Source organism: Hippoglossus hippoglossus, chromosome 8 (assembly GCF_009819705.1).
Source record: "Hippoglossus hippoglossus isolate fHipHip1 chromosome 8, fHipHip1.pri, whole genome shotgun sequence".
NCBI lineage: Eukaryota > Metazoa > Chordata > Actinopteri > Pleuronectiformes > Pleuronectidae > Hippoglossus > Hippoglossus hippoglossus.
Window position 1 is genome coordinate 4,867,734 of NC_047158.1, and position 26,898 is coordinate 4,894,631.

At 41.7% G+C, this 26,898-nt stretch overlaps 1 protein-coding gene across 5 annotated transcripts in view; it reads right to left on the reverse strand.

The window, feature by feature from the left end:
• Nucleotides 1-26,898, reverse strand: part of LOC117765858 (RNA binding protein fox-1 homolog 3-like) — a 397,513-nt gene that overhangs the window by 286,809 nt on the left and 83,806 nt on the right. For all 5 annotated transcript variants that reach the window (XM_034592407.1, XM_034592409.1, XM_034592401.1 and 2 more), the window contains exon 3: nucleotides 23,525-23,621. The gene's annotated coding sequence lies outside the window, so the exon portion shown is untranslated. The remainder of the gene's footprint in view (nucleotides 1-23,524; nucleotides 23,622-26,898) is intronic.

Genomic DNA, 26,898 nt, shown 5'->3' on the forward strand with positions numbered 1-26,898 from the left:
ATCATGTCTTGCTGGTCGGGGCTAAATTGCCAGCACCTGTTCCGCGAGGCCTCGAGATGTATTGTCTGAGTCCAAAGAGAGATGGGGAAGCAGCGGTTTGTATCCAGGGCCAACCTTCACCGAGGCTGTGGGTTCGCTCAGCCTCTCAGGAATCTACATCAAATAAGACAATCGACTGCCAGCGCTCGCAGTGTTCCACTGGAGCGGCCCTTTGTTTGGCCAGTATCGTCTGTGTCTGCTCGCTCCAAGACACTGGTGACTCAGTCATCCGGAGGCTCAGCTTATCGATATGTTGCTATGAAATGGGATTCGTCGCTATTATAACATGCGCCGCAATCATTTTCACTACCGGACTGATTTAAGTCAGAACATATTGACACATGCCCATCACAAGTGTCAGTGGGGGGGCATCTTAGAAAAGGGATTATTCACCTCTATGGTTATTTCCTGCTCACATAAAAAAATTACAAAAATGCTTGTTTTGTGTCACCAACAACCCGACAACCGGTCCCGCTCACAGGATGAACACTGAGGGTATAATCCCGACATAAGCCGTGACACGTCTATTGTAAATGGCTTTCTCCTCCCCATCTGCTTCCGGGCTGTAACCATTTTCAAAAACCCTACAATAACAATCTCCAAGCTGCTCCTACATTACGAGCTTTGACAAAGATTTGGATCCGTGCAATCACACATTCAAAATACTAATGTTTTTTCTCCGCCAAGGAGGTTATATTTACACCCCTTCCATTTGTTCGCTGGTTGGTTTGTGTGTAAGCAGGTTTACGCCGAAACTGCTCAACCGATTTCCGTGAGGTTTTTGCGGAGGGGTGGGGCATGACCCAGGGAAGAATTCATCCAATTAAGGTAAAGATCTGAATCAGGTGACCCTAACCCGAACCCTCTTTTACATTGCTGTTATTTTTTTACAATTCCTCTGATTTCCCAGGGAATAATTAATGAATCTTTATGAATAATCAGGTGTATTCATTGAACTGGTATCTATGAGTATGTATAATGTGGTGCAGATTGATGGGGCTTGGGTAAGAGCTCCACTCAGCTCCATTCTAGTGTTTGTGGCATTTTCTTGATAAGAAAAGAGCTGTTTTAATTACAGTGCCCGACCCCCTACCTGCTGTATTGTACTGCGGCACCACCACTCCTTGCTCGGCTTAGCTGCGCCCAAGAAGATTGTGGTTGGTTATAGTAATAAAACAAACCAGAGCACATAACTGAGAGACAATCGGTGAAGTGCTACAATAATAAATACATTAATGAAATAATAATTTCACCAGTAAAAGCCCTTATTTATCTTAGTTTCTAAAATATGACTATACAGCTTGTGCTAAGAAGTGGCTCTTGTGGCAACAAGTGGCAATGACGGGCTAATGGCACATTTCCCGTATCCAGGCATTTTATTGATACATTTTTGTTAACTTTCTTTAACATTTGGTAGTTTTTCAACAATTGATTTCTCTGAGAATAATCCGTGGATCTTGATGAAAATCAATCAGACAAGCTTAGAGGACTGATATTTATGAGCCTGTGTGATTTGGTAAAGATCCAAATAAAAGTCAGGATCTGGTAAATTTTAATGTGGTTAAGATTAGGGGACTGCTGGGTCCTGGTGGAGGTAGGTACTCTTCTAGTTTCTCAAGATTATGTTCAGTCAATTCATGTGAAGACATCAATATCTAAGCCACTGGGAGCGAAATGGAATGACCAATCATGTGCAATTGTATGTAATGTAATGCAACTTAAGTTCTAGTAGAGAAGAGCCAAAGTCAGCAAACGGAAACTACTTTAAAAACTTGAATTAAACTGACAGACTTTCCTCTTGAACTTACTTTTTTAATTTGTACTATTTCCGCTTACACAGTTTTACGACACGATAACTTTTCCCGGGAAATATTGTCTCACTAAAAACCTGTTCAGTCGCCTAATTGTCCAAGTTAAGACTCCAAACCAAAAAAGAACATGAGAACAGGAGATGGATGAGGATAAATCAGACAGCAACTGGGCTGATGAGAACAAATGAGAAGCCCGGCGATTCATTACGAGAATGACACGTCGCATCCAAACAACGCGGCAGTCTGTAATACAGAGCTACTTCAAACAGATGGGAGAAACAACAGCTGTGTCTTTTAATTGGTCACACATGCGATATCAAGCACACAGCCCATCTAAAAACTGGGAGGAAGCTTCTTTTCTGCAAAGCGAACTTGGAGGGATCGTTCGCCACAAGGACACAGACAAACAGCGGCTTGACTTTTTTCCTGTTTGATGCTCACCCTCTCTGTGTACACTGAGAGAACAATACCTGTCAAAATCTGTCTTTGTGCCATAAAGCAATCCGGGCAGATTTACCACCAAATGTAACCGCGTCCCGCCAAGTTGGATTTTTATGGCAGCAGAGGCTACTATAAAAAATACAGCGACATCCAGTATCTGTACAAATGCACTGCACGCAATGTATGCAACAGGTGAAACGGATCACTGCAGAGAGAGACTGGGAATAAGTGCACTGTAAAACTTTAATAGGTTTAATAAAATCATTTTCATAGTAAATGTTGGTTATTTTATCACATCAATTTAGATTATACAATTTTTTTGGGGTTTAGAGTAAGTTAAAATTATTTTTTTGTTAAATATACTGATTTAATTTAATTCAATTTCAGTAGAGGAGATACCATCGGGAAAACAAATCAGATCCATTAACAAACAAGTGTCTGTGTTAGTTTAGTCACATAACGTGTCCTTATGTAATTCATGTTTTGGTTATTGTTTGGCAGCAGCACTGTGAAGAAACGTGTTGAGGTGACCGAGATTCAGTAAAAATATGTGCATCTGAAAAGAACATTTTAAATCTCGAAGGGTTTATTAGTCAGTGGTAAAACTGCACGGTGCATTTTACTGCACATGCATGTTTAAAGCTAGAATTTAATGGAAAAAGATAGCAAGTTAAAATAAAAAGTGTGGGATCAAGTGGTGTTGGAGCTTGATATTAGAATTTCACACTTTCATTTTGACAGTCTACCTCACTAAAATGTGTTTTATTCGTGATTGTAACATCTGTGACGTTTCTTTGTCCTTTATGCATTTCACTGTATTAATCTGACTGACATCTGTGTCAAACATCATCTAAAATAAGCATAATTAACCTTCACAGGAAGAAAAGCTTGACGTCAACAAGAAGCATGATGTAAGAACACTAGTTTACTGTTTTAACTATTCACATGAACCTGTCTTTAGTCCAAATAAACACTGATGATAAAATGAAAACATTTAATTTAGTATTAATTAATCAATGGGGTTCCAAGTTTGAGATTCAGTGAACAACATAGTTAGACTCCTTTGGAAATAACTGAATCTCTTACACAAAGCACAGCTCATCATGTTATATGGTGCATGCAGCTCTCTCCTCCATCAGGAGCCACGTATGAATTATTTATTGAAGTATTGCACAGTATTTGCGGTTATGCTTGTTTATTGACACACAACTTGGTTTTATCTCAGGCGGACTCCATTTTTGAGCCGTTAGGGAGTAAATAGTCATAACGGGACCGATATCACTTTGAAGTAGCCTTGGTTACTTTGACAGTTTGGTCGGCTGATAGTAAATTGCGTAAAAGCACACCGCAAACAAAGCATTATGCAAAATGCACACAATTAATCATTGAGAGGGTGTTACATATTTTTTTATGATTATTAATGGCCTTTGCCATGCTGTGGGGTCATCTCACCTCCGTGAAATATTTACATCATAAACAGCATGAATTATGGGGGTTGCAGGAAGGGCGCTGCTTTAAAATACAGTTTCCTTTATTTTCATCAGCTGGGGCGGTCAGAAAACTAGCCATCCGCAGAGCGCCGTATGGAAATGAGACGCACCCTCCGGTCACGTGACGCCTGAAGGACGTTGTTAGGATTCGGATCTCAGGTTGGTCGGTCAGTTACGGTGGGAGAAGTGGAGAAAAGAAGCTTCCAGCTCATTAGCCACAGTACGAGATCAATATGCTGCTGCTGACACGTACAAAACAGTAATTGAGATGTAATTCAAATTTCGAAAAAGTTTAGTTTTTTACAGCTCTTGGAATAACAAACAGGAAGTCGGATTGTCGCTGTTTTCCTTTTGACCTTTTCTAACTTTCATATTGTGATATAATGGAACAAGCAAAAATACAGACAGCTGTGAAAAAGTGTTTTAAATTAACATAAGATACATATAAACCCCCAGGCTGCAAAAAAATAAATAAATCCCTTTTACTTTCTGCACTCGTCTCAATGAAAGTTTGTAAAATAAACTTTGTCTGTTTCCTTTTGAATACAGACGTGTTTGAGAGCAATTTTGTGGATTTGTAAAGCACTAGTGTGCAAAATGTCACAAAAAAAACAACACATTTTTTTCAAAATATAGAGAAACTTCTCTCTTTTCTGCAGACAAACAATACACGCAGGCTGCCAACTTCCCTGTGCTAGTGACAAGTAATGACTTTTAACATTGCAATATGAAACATGTATTATTTATATTTACGCATTTGAGGGTTTTTTTCAGATAAAAATATGCTGTTAAAGTAAAAGTTAATTAGAAAGAATGAATGCTTCTGTGATTGTTCAACATTCACAACGTCATTAGACATTGATACTTTTAATTAGAATTCAATAAAATATGCACTTTAATAATGTTTTAATCATGGGGGAAATAGTGATTGATAAAAAAACATTGATGATGTTATCAATCATAATTGAAATAGCATTATTGGTATTAATGTAAATGGTAATATATGATTGGAACATGAATCATTAATTATTATATCAGTAACATATGTTAATAGTTTATATTCCTTCATTAGCAGATATGAAGAGAATCTGGGAAATGTGTTCTAGATTCTAACACACAATATACACATTCCCAGCATCCGAGTGAGAATTCAATTTCATTAGTCTGGACTTGATTCTTTACAATACGAATCAGGCAAATCAGACCTATTCCCTCAGTCCCCTTTTGTTCTGTTCAATTCCTTTTGAAGGTCTGTAAACACTGCTGCTGTTTTGTTTGTAACTGCAGCCAGTTTCCAGAGAAGGGAAATTGTCCTTGGAGCAGATCATCAGGAGAGAGAGAGAGAGAGAGAGAGAGGGAGAGAAAGCGAGAGCGAGGATGCCTCCACCTCCTGTTGTTTGTCCGGGATGCCAAGCTCACGCTCAGCATTGCCAGACCCCATGCGGGAGCCCAGGCCGGCCGGAAAAGACAGAGCTCTTGGAAGACTCGGGTCTGGTCAGCGCCAACACGAGGCTCATGCCAGGCAGAGCAACTGTGGCCAGCGTCTGCTAGTGAATATCTCCCCTTTACCCCTCAGCACACGGCGGACCTCAGGGGAAAGGATACGACCATCAGGGGACTGCTAGTCCATCCGGGGCCGAGTTGGAGGACAGACCCCATGAGGCGGAGAGTGGGAGGTTCGTGGCTGTGACTGGGAAACCGGCGGGCAGCCTGGTATCTTGTTTTAGTGTCTTACTGTTGATGCCAAAGCTTCCTTTAAAAGTGCAACGAGAAGCAATTTTCTAACATGAACATGCAGACATATGGTCCAGGTAAGTGTGATTCCTGTGTGACCAAGTGGTGGTCAAAACTCACTGCTTCCTGCTTCCTGCCTCAAGATGGGTTAGGTTTTTATAATTGATTTTTATCGTCCACCATTTTCTGTACAGTAGCTTTCCAAAACCGTGAATTTAACGACCACTGTACACAGCCATTATCCAGGTGGGTGAAGGTGTGGAAGAGGGCGGGATTCACTTGTTGCCATTTAGAAACTATATATATTTGCCGTCAGACATGTTTCAAAGACAATTCATACGAAACAGTTAATTCCGCTTTCTGCCGCATTAAAACCTGTCCTCTCCACTGTACAACATTTTGTTTGTAATAAAGCAATTAAGAACACATTTACTGCCAACTATCACCCAGTGTTAATACAATATGAAGGGTAATTTGCCAGTCCTTGAGAAAACAGTTCCATTGGTTTGTTCCATCTTAAAATTAATTTGGTAGTCATGATTATTTGGCAAAATATTTGGAGAAAAAAAGAATATTTTTCTTAATCAGGAAAGGGAGCAAAAACTATTTTTGTTGAACAGCTTCAAATGGTCAAAGTGTGTTTTTCTTTTTGCTTATGCAAAGAATATATTTGTGTTTTAATTAACTGGTTATTATACCACATTTAATTTCATAGTTTTGTAGCACTTATTCAACTATTTTTTAGTTTTTTACCCCAATATTGAATTGATACAATCTCAACTCAGAACGTTTTTCACACTGAGGGTCTGAACAAGGCTTCATGTCTTGATTTCAGTGTTTACATTTGATCCGGTTAGTTTAGTTTCAACACACTGAAAATGATCCATGGTTCAGTTCAGTTTGAACGGACTCAGACCCCCTCTTTTGATCGGACTAAAATTCTGGTGCCGTGGTCCGAGGCTCCTTTCACACCTGTTTGTTTGGTTCAGACCAAACAAGGTGGGAGTGAAGGCGCCTTAAGGTGAACATCTGCATCTGAGATTCATTATTTGAAATGCAAAAGTAAAACATCACGTCCAAAATGCGTGTCAACGTGCACCCGGTGGTTAATCACACCATAGTAGAGGCAGGAGGAAAATATGGAAACGGATGCAACCAGCTTGATTATTCAGTACAAATACCTCAACATGCGTGTGCTTTATACTGAGCGCAGCATTTAAATATGCATACATTTATATTTTCATCATGGAGCCTCTTCTTGTGGATGATGCCAGTGCTGCGGTTCTTCGACTACAAAACATGAGAATATGCACGTCACATAAAAGTGGCCACTTGTTATGCGGCTGCTCTGAATCCTGAATTAGTGGGTGTTTTGGGGGGGGGGGGGGAAATCCTGATTGAGAACAGGAGTTAGCGGAGCTCGTATCTGCAATCACTCGGTCTGCAGCTGGCTGATGCCCCTGATCCTCTCAGCAGGAATTACACAATATCTCAGCTGTGACCTGCATGCACCTGACTGAGGAAACCAGGGGACTGCAAAGCAACAGGCGAACGTGACAGTCGTCCGGAGCAGAGGGTAAAAATGCCAGGTTGACACACGGCACAAGTTTAATCGGTTTCACTGTGTTATTTTGTTCCTCTGTTAGTTTTGTTTTAATGCCTCCATGCTGCCAGTCAGATAAGACCTTTACACCGCTAAACCAGTGGCAGTACATCTGAGGCAGATCAAGTTGCCACACTGGTTTTGAATGATAATACTGCAGCATCATGCTTCACATTGATTCATTCTCAAAGAGAGTCACTATTATTTTCTATTGATCGGCCTTTCTTTATAAACAAAGATGATATATAGGCCGAGTAATAGGAGGATTAAATTACATGGTCTGAAAATAAGCCCGATCGATAAAAAAAAAAGTAATTTAGCACAGTTCGGTTCAATTTGTTGAAGAATCCTGGGCCGCGTGTGTGTGTGTTTGTGCGTGTTTGTGTGTGTGTGTTTGTGCGTGTGTGTTAGCATGTGAGTTGAAACGCCACAGACGGCATTGAGCCACCGCTACAGGCTTTTACCATTTCCACATTTTACATCATTTTCCTCCATGTTATCAATGCAATCCGACAGTGAAAGTTTTGTCAGGTTTAACTAGTTGACAGGAAGCCTACTCGTGCTGCAATAATGTTGTTTCACTCAGACAGACAGTTGCAGCTGTTGATGAAACCCTCACATCATCATGTTCCGAGTGTGGGAGGACTGACATTAGCATAACGGAAGAGCACAAAACAGACTCTCCGCCACGTCTCGACGCACACTCACCAGGTGTGTGTGAACACTGCGAGAGTGAGACCCCAGCCCCCTCCGCCTGCCCCCCTCCACCCTCCACCCCTGTCAGCGCTTCTGAACCAAACGCCGTGACTCTCATTTGGGCCATTTGTTTGCGTGTGTGAAAAATAATGGCGGCGGGAGCAGGTGGAATATTACTTTCGGCGGCTAACCCATATGGATCAGCAAAGCTGCTTGCCAAGTCCAAACTCCACTTTTACAAGCACATCTGGAGCAGAATCTCCATATTAATTGCCAGTTAATGTGTTTACACGCAACATGGATTAATCCCTGAGAGAAGTTGAATGACCCGGGTCAGGCGGTCAGCAGGAGGGTTGTGTTTCTTCTGGTAGTGAAGCAGTGGGCAGAGGTATGGAGCCAAATGTGCTGACAAACACGTATAAATAAGCTAAATATGGCAGCTGAAAGCCATCTGTCGTGCAGCTTCTCAGGTATTTTGAACGCAGTCCTGTCAATATCCTTGAATGGCCACAAACAGCTGAGCAGCGGCAAGCGTTCACACAGGGAGTTATTCGGCTGCGATCACATGAGGCGGTTTGTTTAACACACCTGCATTTTTTATTGTTTATTTTGGATGTGTGGCCACAGCAGGCGTGGGGGAGGCATTAAATGATTCAGGGACCACAGAGCTGGACAGGAACCCTGGAACATGTCAGGAGATGACAGATATTTATTGTGCTGGAGCTGCTGTGAGGCTGTTTCTTTTTTTTTCTTCTGAGGGATCAAAGTGCCGAGCATCCAGGCTTGCACCTCTTCAAATCTGTGAACAAGGCACTGGAAAAACTCCACAATACACCGCCTCAGATTAAGTTAAAGTCTGGAAGAATGACCGGACAAATTGGCTGGGAAAACAGAGTCAATTTATTGAGCAGATGTCCTCCACAGTAAATGGAAAAAAACATTTTGCTCGTCATTGTCTTCCAAAGCAATTCACGTGTGATCAAAATTTAAAATAAAAAACTAAAAAAAACGTGAGCACAGCTTTCAGCCCAACGCTGTCTACAACTCAACTGAGAGCGCAAATTTGATATGAAATGTAAATGCGATCACAAGCACACCTGTATTCTTATCCATGCAAAACCCTTGTTATCAACCATTTTCTCTCTTACTTTAAGTTGTTCTCTTTCACACTGGCCGTCAATCAAGGTCTTCGATGTGTCACACTAATAATTCGGCGGAAAGTTTGTTTTATATTACTTTTTAAGTTAGATTATTTACCTCTGTATTGAGAAATTTGTGCACTAACTTAAACATCGGTTGCACTGGTGGGCCTAACCTTTTCATTTAGGTGAACCAGCACATAATCTCGGTGCATCCAAAAATAATTTCTCTGCCTTTTGGCACCATAGTAATACACCTATTACACCTTTTCTTGACAGTTCCTATATGCATTAGGTTTGATTCCATTGCATTTTTTTGGAATATAGATTCAGTTCAGGATATTTCAGTGTACAATACCAATGTTAACTGGAAGGAAACCTCCAGCTTGGTGCATTCTTAAAAATATTAAGGTAGGACCTTCACAATAATCTGTGTGTGTCTGCTTGTCACATTTTCATTGAGTTTAAATACGTGTCTCATCAACTCTTGAGCGAATCAAACAAATACAAAGAAAACGTCTGTCCTGTCCAGATGCTAATAACTTGTGAGTGTTGGTGTTTATTGTTAAAGTGTAAAGTGAGCGCAGGTCAGCAGGAGTGTGGACCCTCAGACAGAGACTCTAACCAACCGCTGCTTCTGCTCTGATCCTGAAGCAGCGGCGCTAATCGTTTTACAGCGGTGGTCCATAGTGGAAACTCTTCACACTTTTTGTTTCCACCGTTCGACATCACATCACCTCGTTCACCTCCTCCTCTACCTCATCTCTGCTTCACGTGTGTCAGTGTGTGAGTGAGTGGGGGCGGGGCCAGCCTGGGGCCTGTGTGTGTGAGTGTAAACTCCGCCGAGGAGATGAGCTGAGGAAGCGAGACGACTCGATCAAATACAGAGACACACCAGCTAAATGTTTGGCGCACCGGTGCGACCAAGGAAGATTTTTAGTCCCACCTCACAGATTTCACTCAAAATCCCATGGCACACCTTGACTTGCCTCTCAACACCATTGGGGAACCACTGGTCTAGAGCATGTATCGGCAGAACCTTGATACCGCGGCTCCACACCACGACCACAGCGTTCATATTGGCTTCATTTCTGAATAGCGGGAGAAAAACACCTTGTCCAACTTTGTTTCCAGTTAATGGGTTTAGCAAAAGAAAAAGTTTATCTGTTCCCTAAAACTTAACCGCATTGCTTTTGTTAAACCTAAACCACAGACAGAACCTGCGGATGTGTGACAGCCCAACCAACTTTTCGCAGCTCCACCTCTGTTAAAAACCTTTAACACTTCATTAATTAAAATTCGTTTTTGCCTCTGAACATGATCCAGGCTGCGATTATGTTTCCTACAAAACGTATCATGTGTGCGATTCTACAAAACGCACTCTGTGTTGCAGCTCAGCTGTACAAAAAAATGTAATTTCTAGGTGACACGGTTGTTCCCCCATCCCTCACAGTCCTCTCCAGTCGTCCTGCTCTCTCCCCATAAACCAGCACCTAGTAAATCTGGGCCTGAACTCAGGACGTCTGTGTGAGACGCTGCTGAAAGCGTCGGGAAGAGATAAAGCGTCATCAAACTCCTGTTTTGAAGGTCAAGAATGAACTTGAGGGAAGACAAGAATTCTCAACCTTTAAGTGTTTCCTGATACGATGTCGCTATCAGCAGGACGACACCGTGCCCCTACAAAAATGATTCATGTGACTGTTTTCTGATTACAGCCACAGTAGCTGCTTGGTTAAGGTTGTAGAAAGATTGTGATCGTGGATGAAAGAAACCAACCCTGACTAACGGGAGGAAAAAAGGAGAAGGAAGAGCAGTCTCCTCTGTCAAAGTGACATGCTTTATTGTTAATGTAAGCACAGATTATATCGAATGAAAAAAAAGCAGCATATTGTTTTTTTTATTTTCTCTTCTTGGTTATCAGGACCTGAGCAGCCTCTCACAGTTTCAAAGTGAAACGTGTTTACTTCAGCTCCACGCCTGTGTTGTTTTTAGGCAACCTGAGGAAAGCCAACGCAGCTAATTACTTCCATGACAGAAACTGTAGCCACCAAAAGTGGAAGAAATATGAGATAAGCACCGAACAGGAAGACAAAAAAAAAGAAATCAAAGAAAGGATGGGAAGCTTAGGCTGTTCCTCTTTGCCACTTCAGGTTAGTTAGTCAGCCATCACGCTGATGGCAACCCTGAGCACCACATCCTGCAGCCTTTGAGTTCCTTTCCACAAATGATATTACCTGTTTGGCATATGATTTTTCAAACTTTGTCTCCTTGACAAGTTAAAGAGCTTTTTTTCTTTTTTTTTTTTGACTGATGCGCCTCCAATTTGGGAACAGATGATTCAGCCTCTTTGAAGTACTTTGTTGTCTTGCGCTGCTTACAAATCATGTTGAAGTGCTCATTGCTAGACCTCGTTTTTCAGAGCTGCTACTAACTGCTGTTGAACCCGAAATGATTTGGTTCTGTTTTTTACTTCATCTGTAACTTTGATGATGTATATACATCATGTTAACTTGTGCATTTTTTTTTTTTTTCTCCAAATAACACATCAGCTTTCACCCCATGCAGTCTAATTCTGGCTGATAGCAGCTTCAGGAGGCACCTGAGCCTTCGTCCCTCCCTCCTCACCCTGCATATAGCTCCCGTGTCTCTGAGGGGTTCGGTTTAGAGGGACCTCCTAATGAGAGATTTACTGTATGGAGATAATTATGGGGGAAGGCAACATCTCGCTCAGCCCTAATGAGTAAGATAAGAGCTCTTCAGTGGGTTTTCAAGCAGCGCCCTCCTCCCCCCGACCTGTCACAGTATGGGGCTTCTAGTGGTCGCAGACAATCAGCTAGAAAAACACTGAGGGCGCGCCTATATGCTTGACAAGTGCAGACACTTGGCCACACGCATACCCTTGCACGTATGACAGCGCACGGCTCAAAGATCACAACAATCGAAAGAGAGGGGACAAAAACAACGCGCATACCTCTGCCATTATATAAATCAGGCACCTGGTCGATTAAGGGGAAAATGAGTGAACGGAATCAGAAAACGCGTGCTCGTGTTTATTGCTTTAGAGGGTTCGCTGGTGAGGAGGCAGCCATCGTGTGATGATGAGAGTGGCCCCTCTGGAGACAGGCGTTCACACACTGGCAGAGGAGCTAATACAGACTTTCATTAGGATGCACACTTCAACACACTGTCATAGTATTTACAGTCTCACACTGGGGAAACAAATAAACTGCGTGATTAACAAGTTTTCCTGATGCCTGGCGCTTCGCTGTGCGCGCATTGGAGTGCCACCTCGCCGACTTAATGATTCTTAATGGTTTCTTAATGACTTCTTAATGACTTCATCAGGAAGATCCTGCAACAGCACATTCTGACAAGCGGGAGCCTCCCCTTGAGACCCAGGATCACACCACAGTGCTAACCCCTCTTCAGTTTTCTGCTCAAATAACACACACTTAAAATCTGCTTATCTGAGACAGCATCTTCGACTTGGATGACACAAGCATTTGATCCGTGGTTAACTGGGGGGGGGTTGTGTGACGTAATGTGATGTGAAAGCTCGCACGCTGATGTGTGGAAACGCACTAAAAGGCGAACGGGGATGTCCGCCTAGGTTGTGGGCAAATGCAGTCACATCAAACTAATCTCGAAACATTGGAGTGACATCTAGTGTTGTGTAACCAGAATTAAACTGCATTGTGTAAGGCTATCGAGGAAACCCATTTGGTAGCATTCAGTGCAAAGCTGTGACTGTGATGCAAGACTGGGGAAAACAGCAGGAAAAAGAAAAAAGAAAGGCCCTGAAGAGTCCAGTAATTGTAGAATTTCATTACAGCAGGACAGACACAAAAAAAAGATGCTCAAAACTCTGAGTGAAACAAGCGCTGTGTTGCCGAGCTGGGTACAAACTGCGGTCAGTGACGAAAAAAAATCCTCCAAGCATTTAATGACATAGAATTTTCTGGGTCAGCTCAATGTCACAGTTTGGAGTAGATAGCGTGGGCCATCATCGTCTGCCATGTCACTCTCACCCAGCAAACACCAGTTAAGCCTGCAAATTATCATTGCATCTCTGCGAGTTGAAAGCTCTGGGCCCTTTTAATCTAGAACATGTTCAACAGTATTAAAAAGAGAAGTTCGCCTTTCTTTGAGCAAATTCTTAATTATTTTTGATAAAACTGAATTTAATTAGCCAACGGGTGAATTACGATCGTCAGTGTCCTTGGAAAAACTGCTGAAAGTTCAAGGGACGTGAATGAAAATAGAATAAATTCCGAACTAAAAGTGAAGCAAGGAAAACAGAGCAAAAAAACGAATCCCTGAAAAACATAAGGGTCATATTGTGTATTCACACAGACACACACACACACACACACACACACACACACACACGCACACTTAACAACTGCTTAACAAATTGTATTAGCAGAGAAGCGTGACTGCATGGCAAATTACACCTGTCCTGATGGATGTCCTCTTTACGGGTTGTGGTAGCAGGCTGAGGGGCCGTGGAGAGAGGACGAGGCTCCAGCCAAACACTCAAAAAATGATGCATAGCCGGCCATGTGTCACCTCTTGGCAGAGGCGGGTGGGAGGGGTGTATCGCCCAGATAGCAGTGCCCAAAACACAGAGACACATGTGCTCCGCCTAATCCATGGCAGTCAGGAGGAGAGGTGATTCATGTCTCGCTTGTTCTGTCCTGTTTTAACTCTCTGCTGTATTTCCCAAGTCATCACTCGCTTTAATTGCAGGCCTATGTGTGTTAGAAGGTGCATGTCAGTGGTGTTATATGGGCTGTAGCTCCACATTCTTAAGGGAGAGAACTACATGGAGAAGGTCCTTAGAACTTAGGATGTGAATTGATTGAAAATAAATGATTGTGACAACTGGTTCATCGTGTCAGGGGTTAGTTTTGAGCACGGCATTTTCTGGTTCCGGCTTCCCAAATGTTTTGATTCTCTGTTTATCATACATGACATTAAATTTAAAAGCTTAAGGTTCTGAACTGAACAAAACAAGCAAATTGAAGACAGCATCGTGGCAGTAAATAAAATCAAGACTATTCGAAAAAAGATCCAAGGAAACAGTTGGTTGTTGCAGACCTGACAAATATGACACTTGTCAACAGACAAGCATACAATTACACATCAAGGGTAAAGTCCATTTTCAATTTCCAGACCAGAACGCCTCTGGGCAAAATTGGATTCAATTACAGCAGATCAGATCAAAGACACATGTGACATAGCATATCGACAGATGGTTGTGAGTGCAGTCATAGAGAAAATGCACTATATAGTTTGTGTAATACTGTCGTGTTAGTCAATTCCCCAGCAGCCATATTGGTTGTAAAAAAAAAAAAAAAAAAAGATGCTTCGCGGCTGCGTTCCCATTGGGCGCTCCGGTCTATCAAACCCACCACGTTTTACATTATCACCAATCAGAGCTAGCAGGCCATCAAACTAACTAACCACCGGTTGGCCTCAGGTAGCACTGGAGACGGCAGTCATCCGTACGCAGCCCCTGGAGAGGACGGTGAAATTCCCCGAGCTGTGTGTGTCTCCGGATGGTCTTGTGGACCCACACGTGGCAGCTGTGACATTTCCAGCATTTCCACGACAGGTACAAGACCAGCAATTGTAGTCACTTCTGTCAGTTGTCCTCCTCGCCTTTTCTGGAGGAGAATGGGCGAATGCTTGCGGGTTGTGTTTGCTCACGTTGTGTGCACGAGTAACGCGATGCATTGCGAAAATGTACTTTGCTTTTTTCTGGTTAACATCACACGATATCGAACTTGGTAAATGAACCATCGTGGAAACAGTAGGTGTCAATATTAGAGAATAAAAAAAAAACTCCCCATCCCTGGCATCATAGAAATAGAGGCTTTAGGTTTGTTCTGTATGTCGACACAGTGCGTTGGACTCATGTGATGTGACCTTCCTCTGGAGACCTGGAGAACACATCCTGTATCAATTAGCCCACTGGGGAGCTCGTCTGGCTGTGGAGAGCACGGAGCTGCAGCCCATGCCTGTCTGCTCTGTGATGATCGACCACTTCCTCTGACGCATCCACAGCATTTCCAGAGAGAAAGAGTGGGGGATTTACTGCTGGTGGGATGTACTCTTTGTTCCAATTTGCAGGGGGATTACTCATTTTTTCATCATTCCTTTATTTATTTATTCTATTTCCGAATTCATTTCTAATTCACCTGAAGCAAAACAAAAATATCGAGCCAAATGCATAAATACTGTCAGAGTGAATAGATAATGACAGCAGGTCAAGTTGTGAGTGAGTCACGTCTTCGCTCCTGGAAGAAAGTGATTACTGTAACACAGCGCTGACAATCACGACCAAGATAATCCCATTTCTCACATGAGGCTCAAATTGTATTATGTCACATTGTATTTCACATATGCTATCAAAAACTGGATTTAGATATGCAAACTATCTGGTGGGGGGGGGGAAAAAAAGTGAAAATTCTAAAGGAGAGAGGAGAAAGAAAACATGCAGCCGCAGGGTTGGCATCCAGGCGTGTCACTTTGTCAAGCTGTCTGGTTTCTGAGAGCTTGATGGTTTCTAAGGGAGGGGAGAAAAAAGTGTCGCAAAGGCATGCTCTTCTCCAAGATGAACAGATGGCAGAGTCTAAGTGTGGAGATTTGTTTTATATCTCCATCCCATGTTGTGGCGCAGTAGATGTGGGCTTCCGCTCCCCCCCCCATCCTCTTCTTCAAATGTTATCTTACAGGATAACGGATACACGCAATGTTTAAGCTAATGAGGAGTGGGTGTCGTTTTGTCTTCCTCTTTATTTCTTCCCCTCTCTCCCACCGACACATCATCTTGCTCTCTATTCTCCCTCAAACCCACGCTTGGAGCGGAAACCTATATGCCACACAATTATGCAACACAATTGGAGTGCTGCTCACAGCCTGGGTGGCCGTCTAAAAACAGTATAGCTGACAGTAGTATTCCCGGCAGCTACTGAGGCGCGGTAACCACAGTCAAAAGAACATAAGGCTCACGGAGCTGGAGATGATATCAGGTCAGTGCACCACTGCTTCCTGAGCAGAGTCGAGGCGAGGAGGTACAGTGCAGTTATCTGCTTCAGTCTTTGCCACAGCAGTTATTTGGTTGTGGGGATGACGGTCAGTGGGTCAGTCCAGCACTTTAGTTTCACAGTCAAATACCTCAGAAAATGTTGGATGGCAACACACATTCAATGTCGCAAGATGACATCTCCCCACAGAGCTTCGACCCATCAGACTTTTTATCCAGGGTCATCACTGCTATATTCTCTGACATTCCAGATCTTGCTGATTACAGTTAACACAGTGTTAATGAGCCAATAATTAGCATGTTAGCATGGTATGTCTATGTAGGTAGAAGATACGTACGCCTCAATCTCAGAGCCCATCAGCTGTCATCTAACAATGAATTAGCCATCGTCTGTTCACCGTACACCGTTTACAGCCTGACTAGATTATTTTATATCACAAGTTGAACGCTTCTCCACACAAAACACAAAGTCCAACCGTTTTTGCAAGGGTTTAAGGTACCAACGACATTTTGGCTAATCTCTATCAACAGCTATCTGCAAATTAAATTCAGATAAATTAAAAAGCTGATAACAAATATATTTCAATCAATGTGTTCCACTTCTTGACTGTTCACCTGTAGGCAACCAAAGCGAGAAATCAGAATGCTTCCAGCCCCAAAATCTTGTCCCTCGCTTTCAGATTCTGCATCGAATGCAAAATCTGTTTATAGAGATTAGGCAAACCTTAAACCATGCCAAAAAGGAAAAGAAGGAAATCAATGTACAATAACAAGAACCGGAATACTTGGGCCATGAGCACACAGCATACAACTGTAATCAATTACAAATGACCTTTTGGTACTTGCCCAGGGCCTTGGAAATTAGCAGATTAAATCACTTGATGTTATAACAAATACAATGTGTGACATACATAACTGTATCTGATGCTTCCTGTCAGCAACAGTGAGGGAGAGACGTCCTACTCGCAAATGTCCAGGACTGAAAATGAACTCAGGACCAGGATAAAGCAGGGACGACTGTACATGATGCCCCCCATGGCCAGTGATTTGGAACTCGTCTGGGAGTTGGCTCTTGGTTCTTTTCTTCAAAAATGGCCACAAGAGAGATTTAGGTTGGAAATTTTTCACTGCAAATTAGTTTGGTCGTATGTGGCTCTGTACTAGACTGGATCTAGATTACACTAACTGCTAAAGATGCATAACATTTGCTGTACATGACATGAAAGACCTAAAATCGCAGTAATTTACTAAATAATGAAAGTAACGTGATACATCTGTGGTATGTGTTGCACCATGTGTGGGGAAGGATCTGTGGGAAGTTTGTGTCAAGGGCCTGTGGTCATGATAATCCATCCATGTGTATAAAGCATGAGATACTATGATATAAATACTATATACAGCACATGTAGAGTAATTGCTACCTCTGCCTAAATACATTGAATTGGATGGTGGATCGAATGTTTTAAAATGCTAAATGGAAAATGTAATATATTTTCTTCAGGCTTCGGCTTCGCCTGATTAATGTTGCGTCAATTTTTAAAGTCTTGAGTTTGTGGTGCAGGAGAGATATTGATCCAACAAACATATATTTTTTAACAATCTCATGAACATTTAAGCCACGAGGACCTGAAGTAGGAGACCTAAGTTATATTTAATCAACATGTCTGTGTTTACATTTCCAAGCAAAGCCCAGAGCTCAAAGTCTAATAATGAGAGGCACCATGAATATGCATGGCTTCATTGCAACCATATTAGAGAACTTTATCATCTGGAAAGAAATAACTCCAAAAATGAGTAGGGGCTGGATCTCTTACCTGTGAAGGATTTTCATTCACACACAAACTGTGACCAGAACAAAAAGCAGAGCTTACAGTCACATCACTGCCTCCCGTAACGTCAACCTCATGTGCATTCACAAAGAGAAGGTTCGGAGCAATTTAATCAAATTCAGAATGATGGATTCCTCAGCGTGGTTCATTTGGTGAGGTGAGAATATTATGAATTCAGGAATATTAATAACTTCGCTCTTATCCTCCTTCCAAGAAAACCGGGAAGGAGTTGTTAGAAATTCATCAACAACAACAAAAACACACGGGGCTCCCCAGTTCATCATGCCTGCAAAGACTGCTAAAACCAAAAGAATAAATGGTGCCTGAACTCAAAGGCTGCTTTATGTGTTATTCGAGACGGCTGTAAAAAAGCCTATACTCTAAAATGACAGGGGGATGTGATGCGCTTTGACTCCTCACCTGCCGCCAAAAAATCTCTCCCCTGGCAGGATGACAAAACAGAAGGCTCATGGCAAAATAACAAGCTGGGTCCATGCGGCTTTGGTTCACAAGTCCCGGCTTGTGTTAAACTAGGCAGTGTGCACACAAACCAACCAAATATAAACATGTACCGTAGTCGACTTTTGAACTGGAACTTCTACCACAATTCAGACCAAGGCTGGAAAGGCTGTAAGTAAGTGTCTGAAAAACCGAAAGCTCCCAAAAGAAGCCAAACAAATTCCCAATATCCCGGAGCCTGGGAGACCAGCCCCTTGCACCTGTGACCAGGTAAACTTTCCACGGAGTCGTTAATGGACACAGCGGCTGTTGTTTACTGAAGACTCCCCACAGAGGAGACTAGCTGACCCATGTCTGCAACCAGTGAGTGGTACAAATGGCAAACATCTCTTGGAGTCATTATTTATGCAGGAATGCCCTTGGGAGTCTTTGCACTTGTTTACACAGTCACGGCACAGTCCATTCATGACGGCTCCGAGTAAATGAGCCGCTTGCTACCAATTTGTCCTGGACCACGAAGCTTTGGGGCTATACTACCCACAGTTACCTTGGGCTGTGTGTGTCTGAATGTGTGTGTGTGTGTGTGTGTGTGTGTGTGTGTGTGTGTGTGTGTGTGTGTGTGTGTGTGTGTGTGTGTGTGTGTGTGTGTACGGAAATAAGGTTAACTCAGCACTGCTGTACTGTTGGGAACCGACCTGGAACTACGGACATACCAGTCCCAAAGGAATCAGGAGGCAAAGTGTCACGTTTGGAAATAAATGAGAGGATGTTTTTTTCTAGAGGAATTCCGTGGACTTTGACCTCTGAAATGGGCTGTTTGTTTGCCCGAGGACGAGGACGGAACCAAAAACAAGAATTCAAAGGCAAAAGTGACAACAGAATGAATCCAGCATCAGTTTAAAGGAGACATATAAAGCTTTTTCCGTGTGCAAAAAGCACACGGAAAAAGCTTTATATGTCTCTCTTGTGAGATATTGTTTTTTTTGTGAATGTAAAAGTTCTGTAAAGTTAAAAAAGTTCAAACTCTGTGTTAAAGGGAGTTCCTACCCCACACACAAAACACAGAAGCTCCTGTAACACCTTGTCAGTGTAGTCCGGACCATAATGCACACCTAGTGGCTCGTATGGCACACCCCTTAACAAAGCTAGGTTAAGCTAGAGCAGAGGCCGACATTCCCTACATGCTGGAAGCTATTGACCAATCAGAACACATTAGGCCAGCTGGCCAATCGGAGCAGACTGGCTTTTATCAGGAGGGGGGCCTTAAAGAGACAAGAGCTACGACCAAGAGTTTCAGACAGAGGCTGAAGAGAGGAGCTGCAGCAATGGACAGTAGAGGGAAAGTGATGTGTTTTCTTGACATTACAGCAAGTAAACCTTTTCAAGTTATGACCAGAATTAAAATCATCAATCTGAATATGAGCAGAATGTGGCTCATTTCTGTTTTAAAACTGATAATGAGAATTATCATGTACAGCAAGTCCATCTCATTTAATGCAGAACACGTCTACTGTTGTGTCGCCAGAAGGTTGAATCAATTAGATCCTTCAGATAACTGATTGTTGAAGAACCACATCTATGTATAGGCTTGCTCCAAGGTTTGAATGTTTCACTTGTGGACAAGTGTTAAAATTAGAATGTGCTTAAGTATATTAGGAAAAATAGGTCATCATTTACTGTAGCTGCCAAAGGGTGAATTACATATCTGTATGAAATGTTATAACAAATCATAAAATTGGAATAAGGTTAAATAATAGGAATCCTGAAAGGTCAGATATATTTTATAGTATATTCGAGCATGTGTACTTTGCTACTTTCCACCGCCTTGATAGTCAGTCATTAATCAACTAATCAATGTAGCTATGACTGGATTAATATCAAATAGAGCTCAACCGCATGGAAGTACAGAAGACAAGTGACAAGGATTGACGGCGATCCGATCGGCCAAACCAGCAAGGCAGCTGCAGCCATTAGCCTGTAAACACTGGAAGTTGTCCTCTCCTCAGCCCTCATATTATTCACGACACTTGTGGATGGAGTGAAGACGAGAACGATCGATAAACAAGAAAAAACAGTAACGCTGCTTCATGGATTGTTACCGTCTTCTTCTATCCTTTGGTCTGTTTTGTTATTATGTGAGAGAACACAACAATCACATCTCACTGTGGACACTGGAGACACAATAATATCAGGTGCAATTATATTCAGGTTAAAATCAAATCTACATAGTATCGGTATACCAGGTGCATTTTATATTGAAATAATATTGAAATTATTTATTAGGATTAACCCCTTGAACTGCATCGTCGCGTTTTCAAGGGGATCCTCAACACAGGTATATTTTGACAATTAGACAACATATTTAACACACACACACACTCACACTGAGTTGTGTGGCAATAAAGTTTTGAATCTGAATCCACACACACGCACACACACGCACACACAGAAATACACAAAAGAAAACGAAAAAAGAATACGAACAGAACAAGCGAAATGCAAAAAGAAAAAATAAGAAAGATAACTGAATAAAATGGATCAAAAGGCCAGTAACGTCAGGTCTGTCATTGATACAATCACAAATTATGGAACATTATCATACTTATTGTTATAATAAATATCATTATAGGCAAATGACAGAAGATATTTTCTGGTAAATTATGTTGAAGCAAGGTGTATGGGGTCTTAAGAAAGTAAACTGTCGTTATTTTTCGAAAAAAAACATGGATGGAGAAAATTTCAAACAACCCAAAAAATGAATTTGGTCTCATGAGCACAAAGAAAACAAGGCAGGCTCCGGCCTAATGACTGACAAAGTAAACAATGTGAAATAAATAAAGGAAGTCAACAGGAACCATCTTATACTAAGTCATATAATGAGAAAGCAGAGGAAATCTGTGCTTTCAGCTTCTGAATACAAATGAACCATAAATTAGTGTTTGTCGCAAGTGATGTTAAATTATTAGTGACGTCTTCTGAATAAATCCTGAGTTCAAGGTTTTACATTGGGCTAATTGTGACTTTTCTTCAAAGTTGTATTGTCTCGAATGTTTCTCTCTCTCTTATTCAGAGGAAACAAAAAAAAAATCAACGGGCAGCTCTTGACTTTGTCGGTGTCATGTAAAAACAGACAGGAGGAGGATGTAAGTGCACTTGTTTGAAAAGTACATTTCAATTTCAGTGCATTTGATTTGTGATTGAAAAAGATGCAGAGGATTCAATTTGAACAGAGAAGTACTGAAGGCAAAAGACTCCCCCTACAGTTCCATCGGGCTCATCGAGGAAAACAGCAATACAAAAAAAAAAAGGGAGGAAATGTGGTTAACGGAGAGGCAGAGTAACTGAGAGAGAAAAAGAGGAATGAAGCGATGGGATAATTTAACAAGCTTCCTCCTAAACCACTCCAAAACCTCCAGAGTTTAATTGCTGGGAGGCAACATTATCCCTAGCAACACTGTGTCTGTCTCTTGGCTGGGATTCGGTGGGTACCTGCTGTATCCACTCCCCACACAATACAGCGCCCACTGAGCCACATAATCCTCTCAGGCCCTCCTCTTCTGGAGAACCACATTCAATCCCGTTGTGACATGGGAAAATCTCCTCTCCTCAGCTTTTTCTTTTTTTTTTTATGTCAGGGTACGTGCATCAAGTAAGCCCAATCAGTAGGCGCCGTTGTGTGTGCACAATGCTACAGGGGGCCGTGGAGTAGGGAAAACAGAGAGGAAGAGTTTAATAAAAAAAAATAAAAAAAACAAAAACGTTTGATTTGCTGCTGTGAAATTTGGGGCTACTTCCCATTCCTCTGTGGAGCTCCCTGCAGCAGCCATATTTCTGCTTATGTTTTAATGTGAATCAGTCAGATGAGCTGTTGAGCTCCTGCTGAATCATCCCACACTCCCCATCACGAAGCTCGGGGTTACTTTTGAACCAGCTGCCTTGTAGGAGAAAACAAGGAAGCGATGCTACTTTCTTCCCGACACCTCTTTCAAGTTGCCCTTGCAAAAGAAAATTACAACAGCGGCTTTGATGCCAGTCTGACACGCTCGGAGATATATTCTCCCTAAAAATGCGGACACATACTAGATTATCGTCCCAATGAGTTTGTTTCCGATGCCTTTTAACTGTCTGAACGGAGCGCGGGCTGGCGAGAGAAAAAGCGTTCACAGCACTGTGCAGAGGGACGTAGAAATAGTGGCTCATTACACAAAATGGCAAAGGAAGGAAAAAAAGAGAGGTTATTTCTTTCTTGGCCGGTGTTTTGTAACTTAAGTCAATATGGCATTTAGAGACCTGCTGAGACATCTTTTAATTACACAATGAGCTAAATAATGAGAAAGTACAGAGGCGGTGGAGTGGAGAAGTTCTCACTGTTTTTATTAATTTTACTTCCAGGCTGTCACTGTCCAAGCAAATGAGTTTCGGGACTTGTAATACTTAGCTCTCTGTGAGCAAAAATAACTTGTTTTTTTCTTACGTGAGAAAAAGAGGTCAGTGCTCCTTTATTCACCATTTGATTACATGATAACCTTTGAAAATAAAAACCGTTGTGCTATAGACTCATTCTGACAGGTTTTTACTTCCTTCATTATAGTTTCTGGGCTTCATTGAGTATTCTGTGATGCTGTGTTATATTTTCACCCTCCTAAAATAATTAAGTATGGGGTCAGCTATGAAGTATTGTTGTTTTTCTCACACTGAAATCGTCACTAAATCAAAATGTGCCCGTTTTTTTTAATCCACTGAAGTTCGTGGATACTCTTCATTCATGTTTTCTTTCCTCAACAGCATCACGATCAGTTCATTACAGTACAGTTCAGTACATTTTAGTTGGAAAACAGCATTTTCAAACTAAAACAATCTCTGTCCAAACAATCACACCTGCACATCACATGATATATCTACATGTTGGATGGATCTACGAGCCAGAGTAAACAGAAACGGCTTGAATAATAGCTTGTCTCCTTACAGATGTATCATTGTCAAATGCAGAATTTAACTGCACAACAGCAGTTGGCAAAGACAACAGGGTGAGCAACTCTTGTAATCAATTATCCATGTCGTGTTCAGCCTGAAAAATCAGCGAAGGCTACATCTTGAGTGAAGAGACACAATCAACAAGCTGTTGCGAGTGTCTAGGTCATCGTTTCCAAACATCTCCTTCGTTAATGCTTTTTTCAAACGACAACGTAGCAGTGTGGATGTAGCCTACGTCTTCTAAAAGAGTTGTCCTACCTTTCTGAGAGGCTGGAGGTCAGAGGTCGCAGGTGTTGGGAGAGGGAGAAGTTAGTCGATGGTGACGCCGAGAGTGAAGTCAGATGTCAACACCACCCTAAAAGAATAAGATAGAAGAAAAAAAAAAGAGTTATGGTTGATTCTTAAAGTAATGACCGAGAAGTTCCAAATTTAAATTGGAACAATCAATACTACAGCAAACCATTTCTCTTCTGAATATGTAATTGAAGACGACATGAAGTCTCCACAATGTACACGCTATTTGCTCCTCATTGTCCTATTAATGAAAATAAGTACAGTATATGACTTCCCAGGGAAATTACACTGGGTGGAAGTTTATTGTTTTTCTCTTTTCACCTGAGAAAATAAACATTATGAAAAATAAAACGATCCAAATACATAGTTTTATTAATAAAAACAGCTCAGTAATTTCATAACATAGCCCGTAGAGACATGTAGTTTTTAGTAAACGTCCGTCAAAGAGTAGAAATTATTGCATTGTACGTCGGGCACTAATTTCAGTGGTGGATATTTTACAGCAGCTAGATGGTGACTGTGGGATTGAGACAAAATAAACTGCAATATGCGTGTTTATAATGAAGGAACATGTCGCCCAGTGCAGCAGTGATGTGTTTTGAGTGGAGCTCTGAGGCAGAGGAAAAAGACATGTCAGGCTTTAGATGCACAAAACCCTCGTTAGTGGAAGATATTTATTGTTACTTTGCTTTTGTCTTTTTTTTTTTAATGCTATTAATAAAAATGGATAATTACACCAGAATCATCATTGAAAGTTCCATAAATGTTTTCTAAAAAATGGCACTTACAAGTGTCCCAGAAGTAAAGTTGCTAATGATGGGATAGAATATCTACAGCGAATCCGGAGCCGCTGCACTTTAAGGCGGCAGCTCATTCTTAAAAAACGTGGAAAACTTTCACATCCAGCACTGCTGTGAGAAATAAGATGGTGAGGTGCAAGGTTAGCTCATAATCCATAATAGATAGTTAAGATTGGCCACGTTGGCATCGGATCCTCATGAAAATGGTAACAGGCCTTGGCAGGGGGACAGAACCCAACAAATCAAAACCGCGAGGCTTCCGCTCATTTGCATTCAGGCCTTGAAGGTCGTTTCTCAAAATCTTTGTCAAAAAAAGAAACGTGGTGAGCTGCGTCTCCCCCACCTGCTGCTTTATTCTCAGGGATTTGTAGCATCGCGGCGGCCATAGTGTTAACGCTGAATGAGAGCTCTTTAAAAAAAAAAAAAAAACACCCATTTGCCAACACAGCGAGTGATTCAAGTAACATTAGATTATATAAATTGTCAGTAATGAGGCACTAGGGACAGCATCTGTGATCCGCAGAGGTCGAGCGTAACATTCTCCCTCTCCGCTGAATAAAATGCATCCTGAGTGCGATTTAACAGCCATAACATGAGCAGGTACATACAAAGAGACAGGCAGAGGTCCAAGAGGGCACGGCGCTCGTTGTTGTAGAGGTCACACACACACACACACACACACACACACACACACACACACACACACACACACACACACACACACACACACACACACACACAGAACAATGATACACAAACACTGCTGACAAGGGGAAAATATGAGGACTCGTGAAGCACTGTAAAATGTATGAAGAAACGGATGTAAGGGTCATTTTACTGAGCGGCACTATTAACATCGCTGGCCTTGTCTGAACTGTAGCTCTGATCAGTCACACACACACACACACACACACACACACACACACACACACACACACACACAATATGCAAAACGTGTACAGGCCCACACACACACACACCCACCCAAACACCCACAGAGCAGAATTCCTCCTCTTTTTTTTTTGCCCTCAGAGAAGGAGAGGTCGACATTTTAACTGCATCGGCGAGGAGATGGCTTCCTTTCACCTTGACGGGCATATAATGAACATTTTTCATTTTGAGCTTAGCTTCACTTACGGAGTCAGTCAGCTATTTTCTCTTTGAACCTTTTTCCCCCCCTTCCTGACATTTCCCTCTGTGGTTTTGCCAGAATGATCTTCACAGTAAATTTGTGCCCCTTTAAAAGAAATAGGATATATTTCAGTTGATTTTCTTTTTTCAAATCATTCATTTCCATAAAGGTCCCTGTATAACACACACAGGCCTCAGGTGCACCATGAAACACAAACAATATGCTAATCACACCTCTTTCAATTAGAGCCCGGGTATCCATGACATTCATATCATTATCGACTTATTGTTTTGCATTTTGTTTTGGAGAAGAAAACAGCTGCACCTCGAAGGAATGTGGCAAAATATTTGACTGATGAAGAGCGGTCGTGTGTAAAAAGGCACATTGTGGTGGTTTGGAAGAAAGTGAAACATATTTCAACAGCTACAATGGACATATGCCCATAAGAGACAAGCACACATTGAAGACACAAAAAGGAATGTACTGATTTCCTCACATAGGGCGCTTCACTTCCCAGTTTTCATAAAAGTATGATCTTCTAACTTTTAAAAGGCCCAGTGTGTAAGATTCAGGTGAAAGGGATCTATTGGCAAAAACTGAATATAAAATAATTCTAGTGATGTTGTCACTTGTGTGTGTTTCATCTTCAATTGTTGTTTTCTTTACCGTAGAATAAGCCCTTTATAATTACATTGGGAGTGGGTGGACTCTACGGAGGCCGCCATGTTTTTTTTTTTACAGTAGTCCAGACAGGAGAAACTAAACACCCTTTGAGATCGTATGACAACTGAAGGCTACCACAGGTTCTCTCTCATGTTTGGAAGGGGAGGGTGAGGTGAGGGGCATTCAGCTGCAACATGCAACGTCACCACTAGATGTCACTAAATTCTACACACTGAACCTTTAAAATCTGTGACGGTTTTATTTTCTTTCTGGAAAAAAATGACGAACAACAAACACAAAGAAATAGAAGAAAATGAACGCTTCATTATGAGTTGACATTTTGAAATATTTTAGATATAGTTTAAGTGTTTGTTGCATTTTAAAAGTACAGCTGGTTGTGCAGCGTTGGTTTGGATTGTATCTCGGCTGAGGCTGGTTGTGATTGACAGTCGTAGTGCGGTGTACTGGCCGAGTGTTGCAGAATGTACATTATTATAAAATAATAAACAGAACTCTATTTTTCCAAAACGCAAAAGTTTATAGCCTGATGTTTGCTCTGTAATGCTTTGCCAAACATGGCTGTCATCCTCTCACTCAAAGTGATGGATTAGCTTTACCGGAGGAAACGGAGGAGGCTAAAAGAAAAGGGAAAAGTCATTCTATGCATCTTATAAACTTAGATTAGAGAAATAAATAAGAAATGATAAAACGGAAAACTCCTCAACACCAAATGGAAAACATTC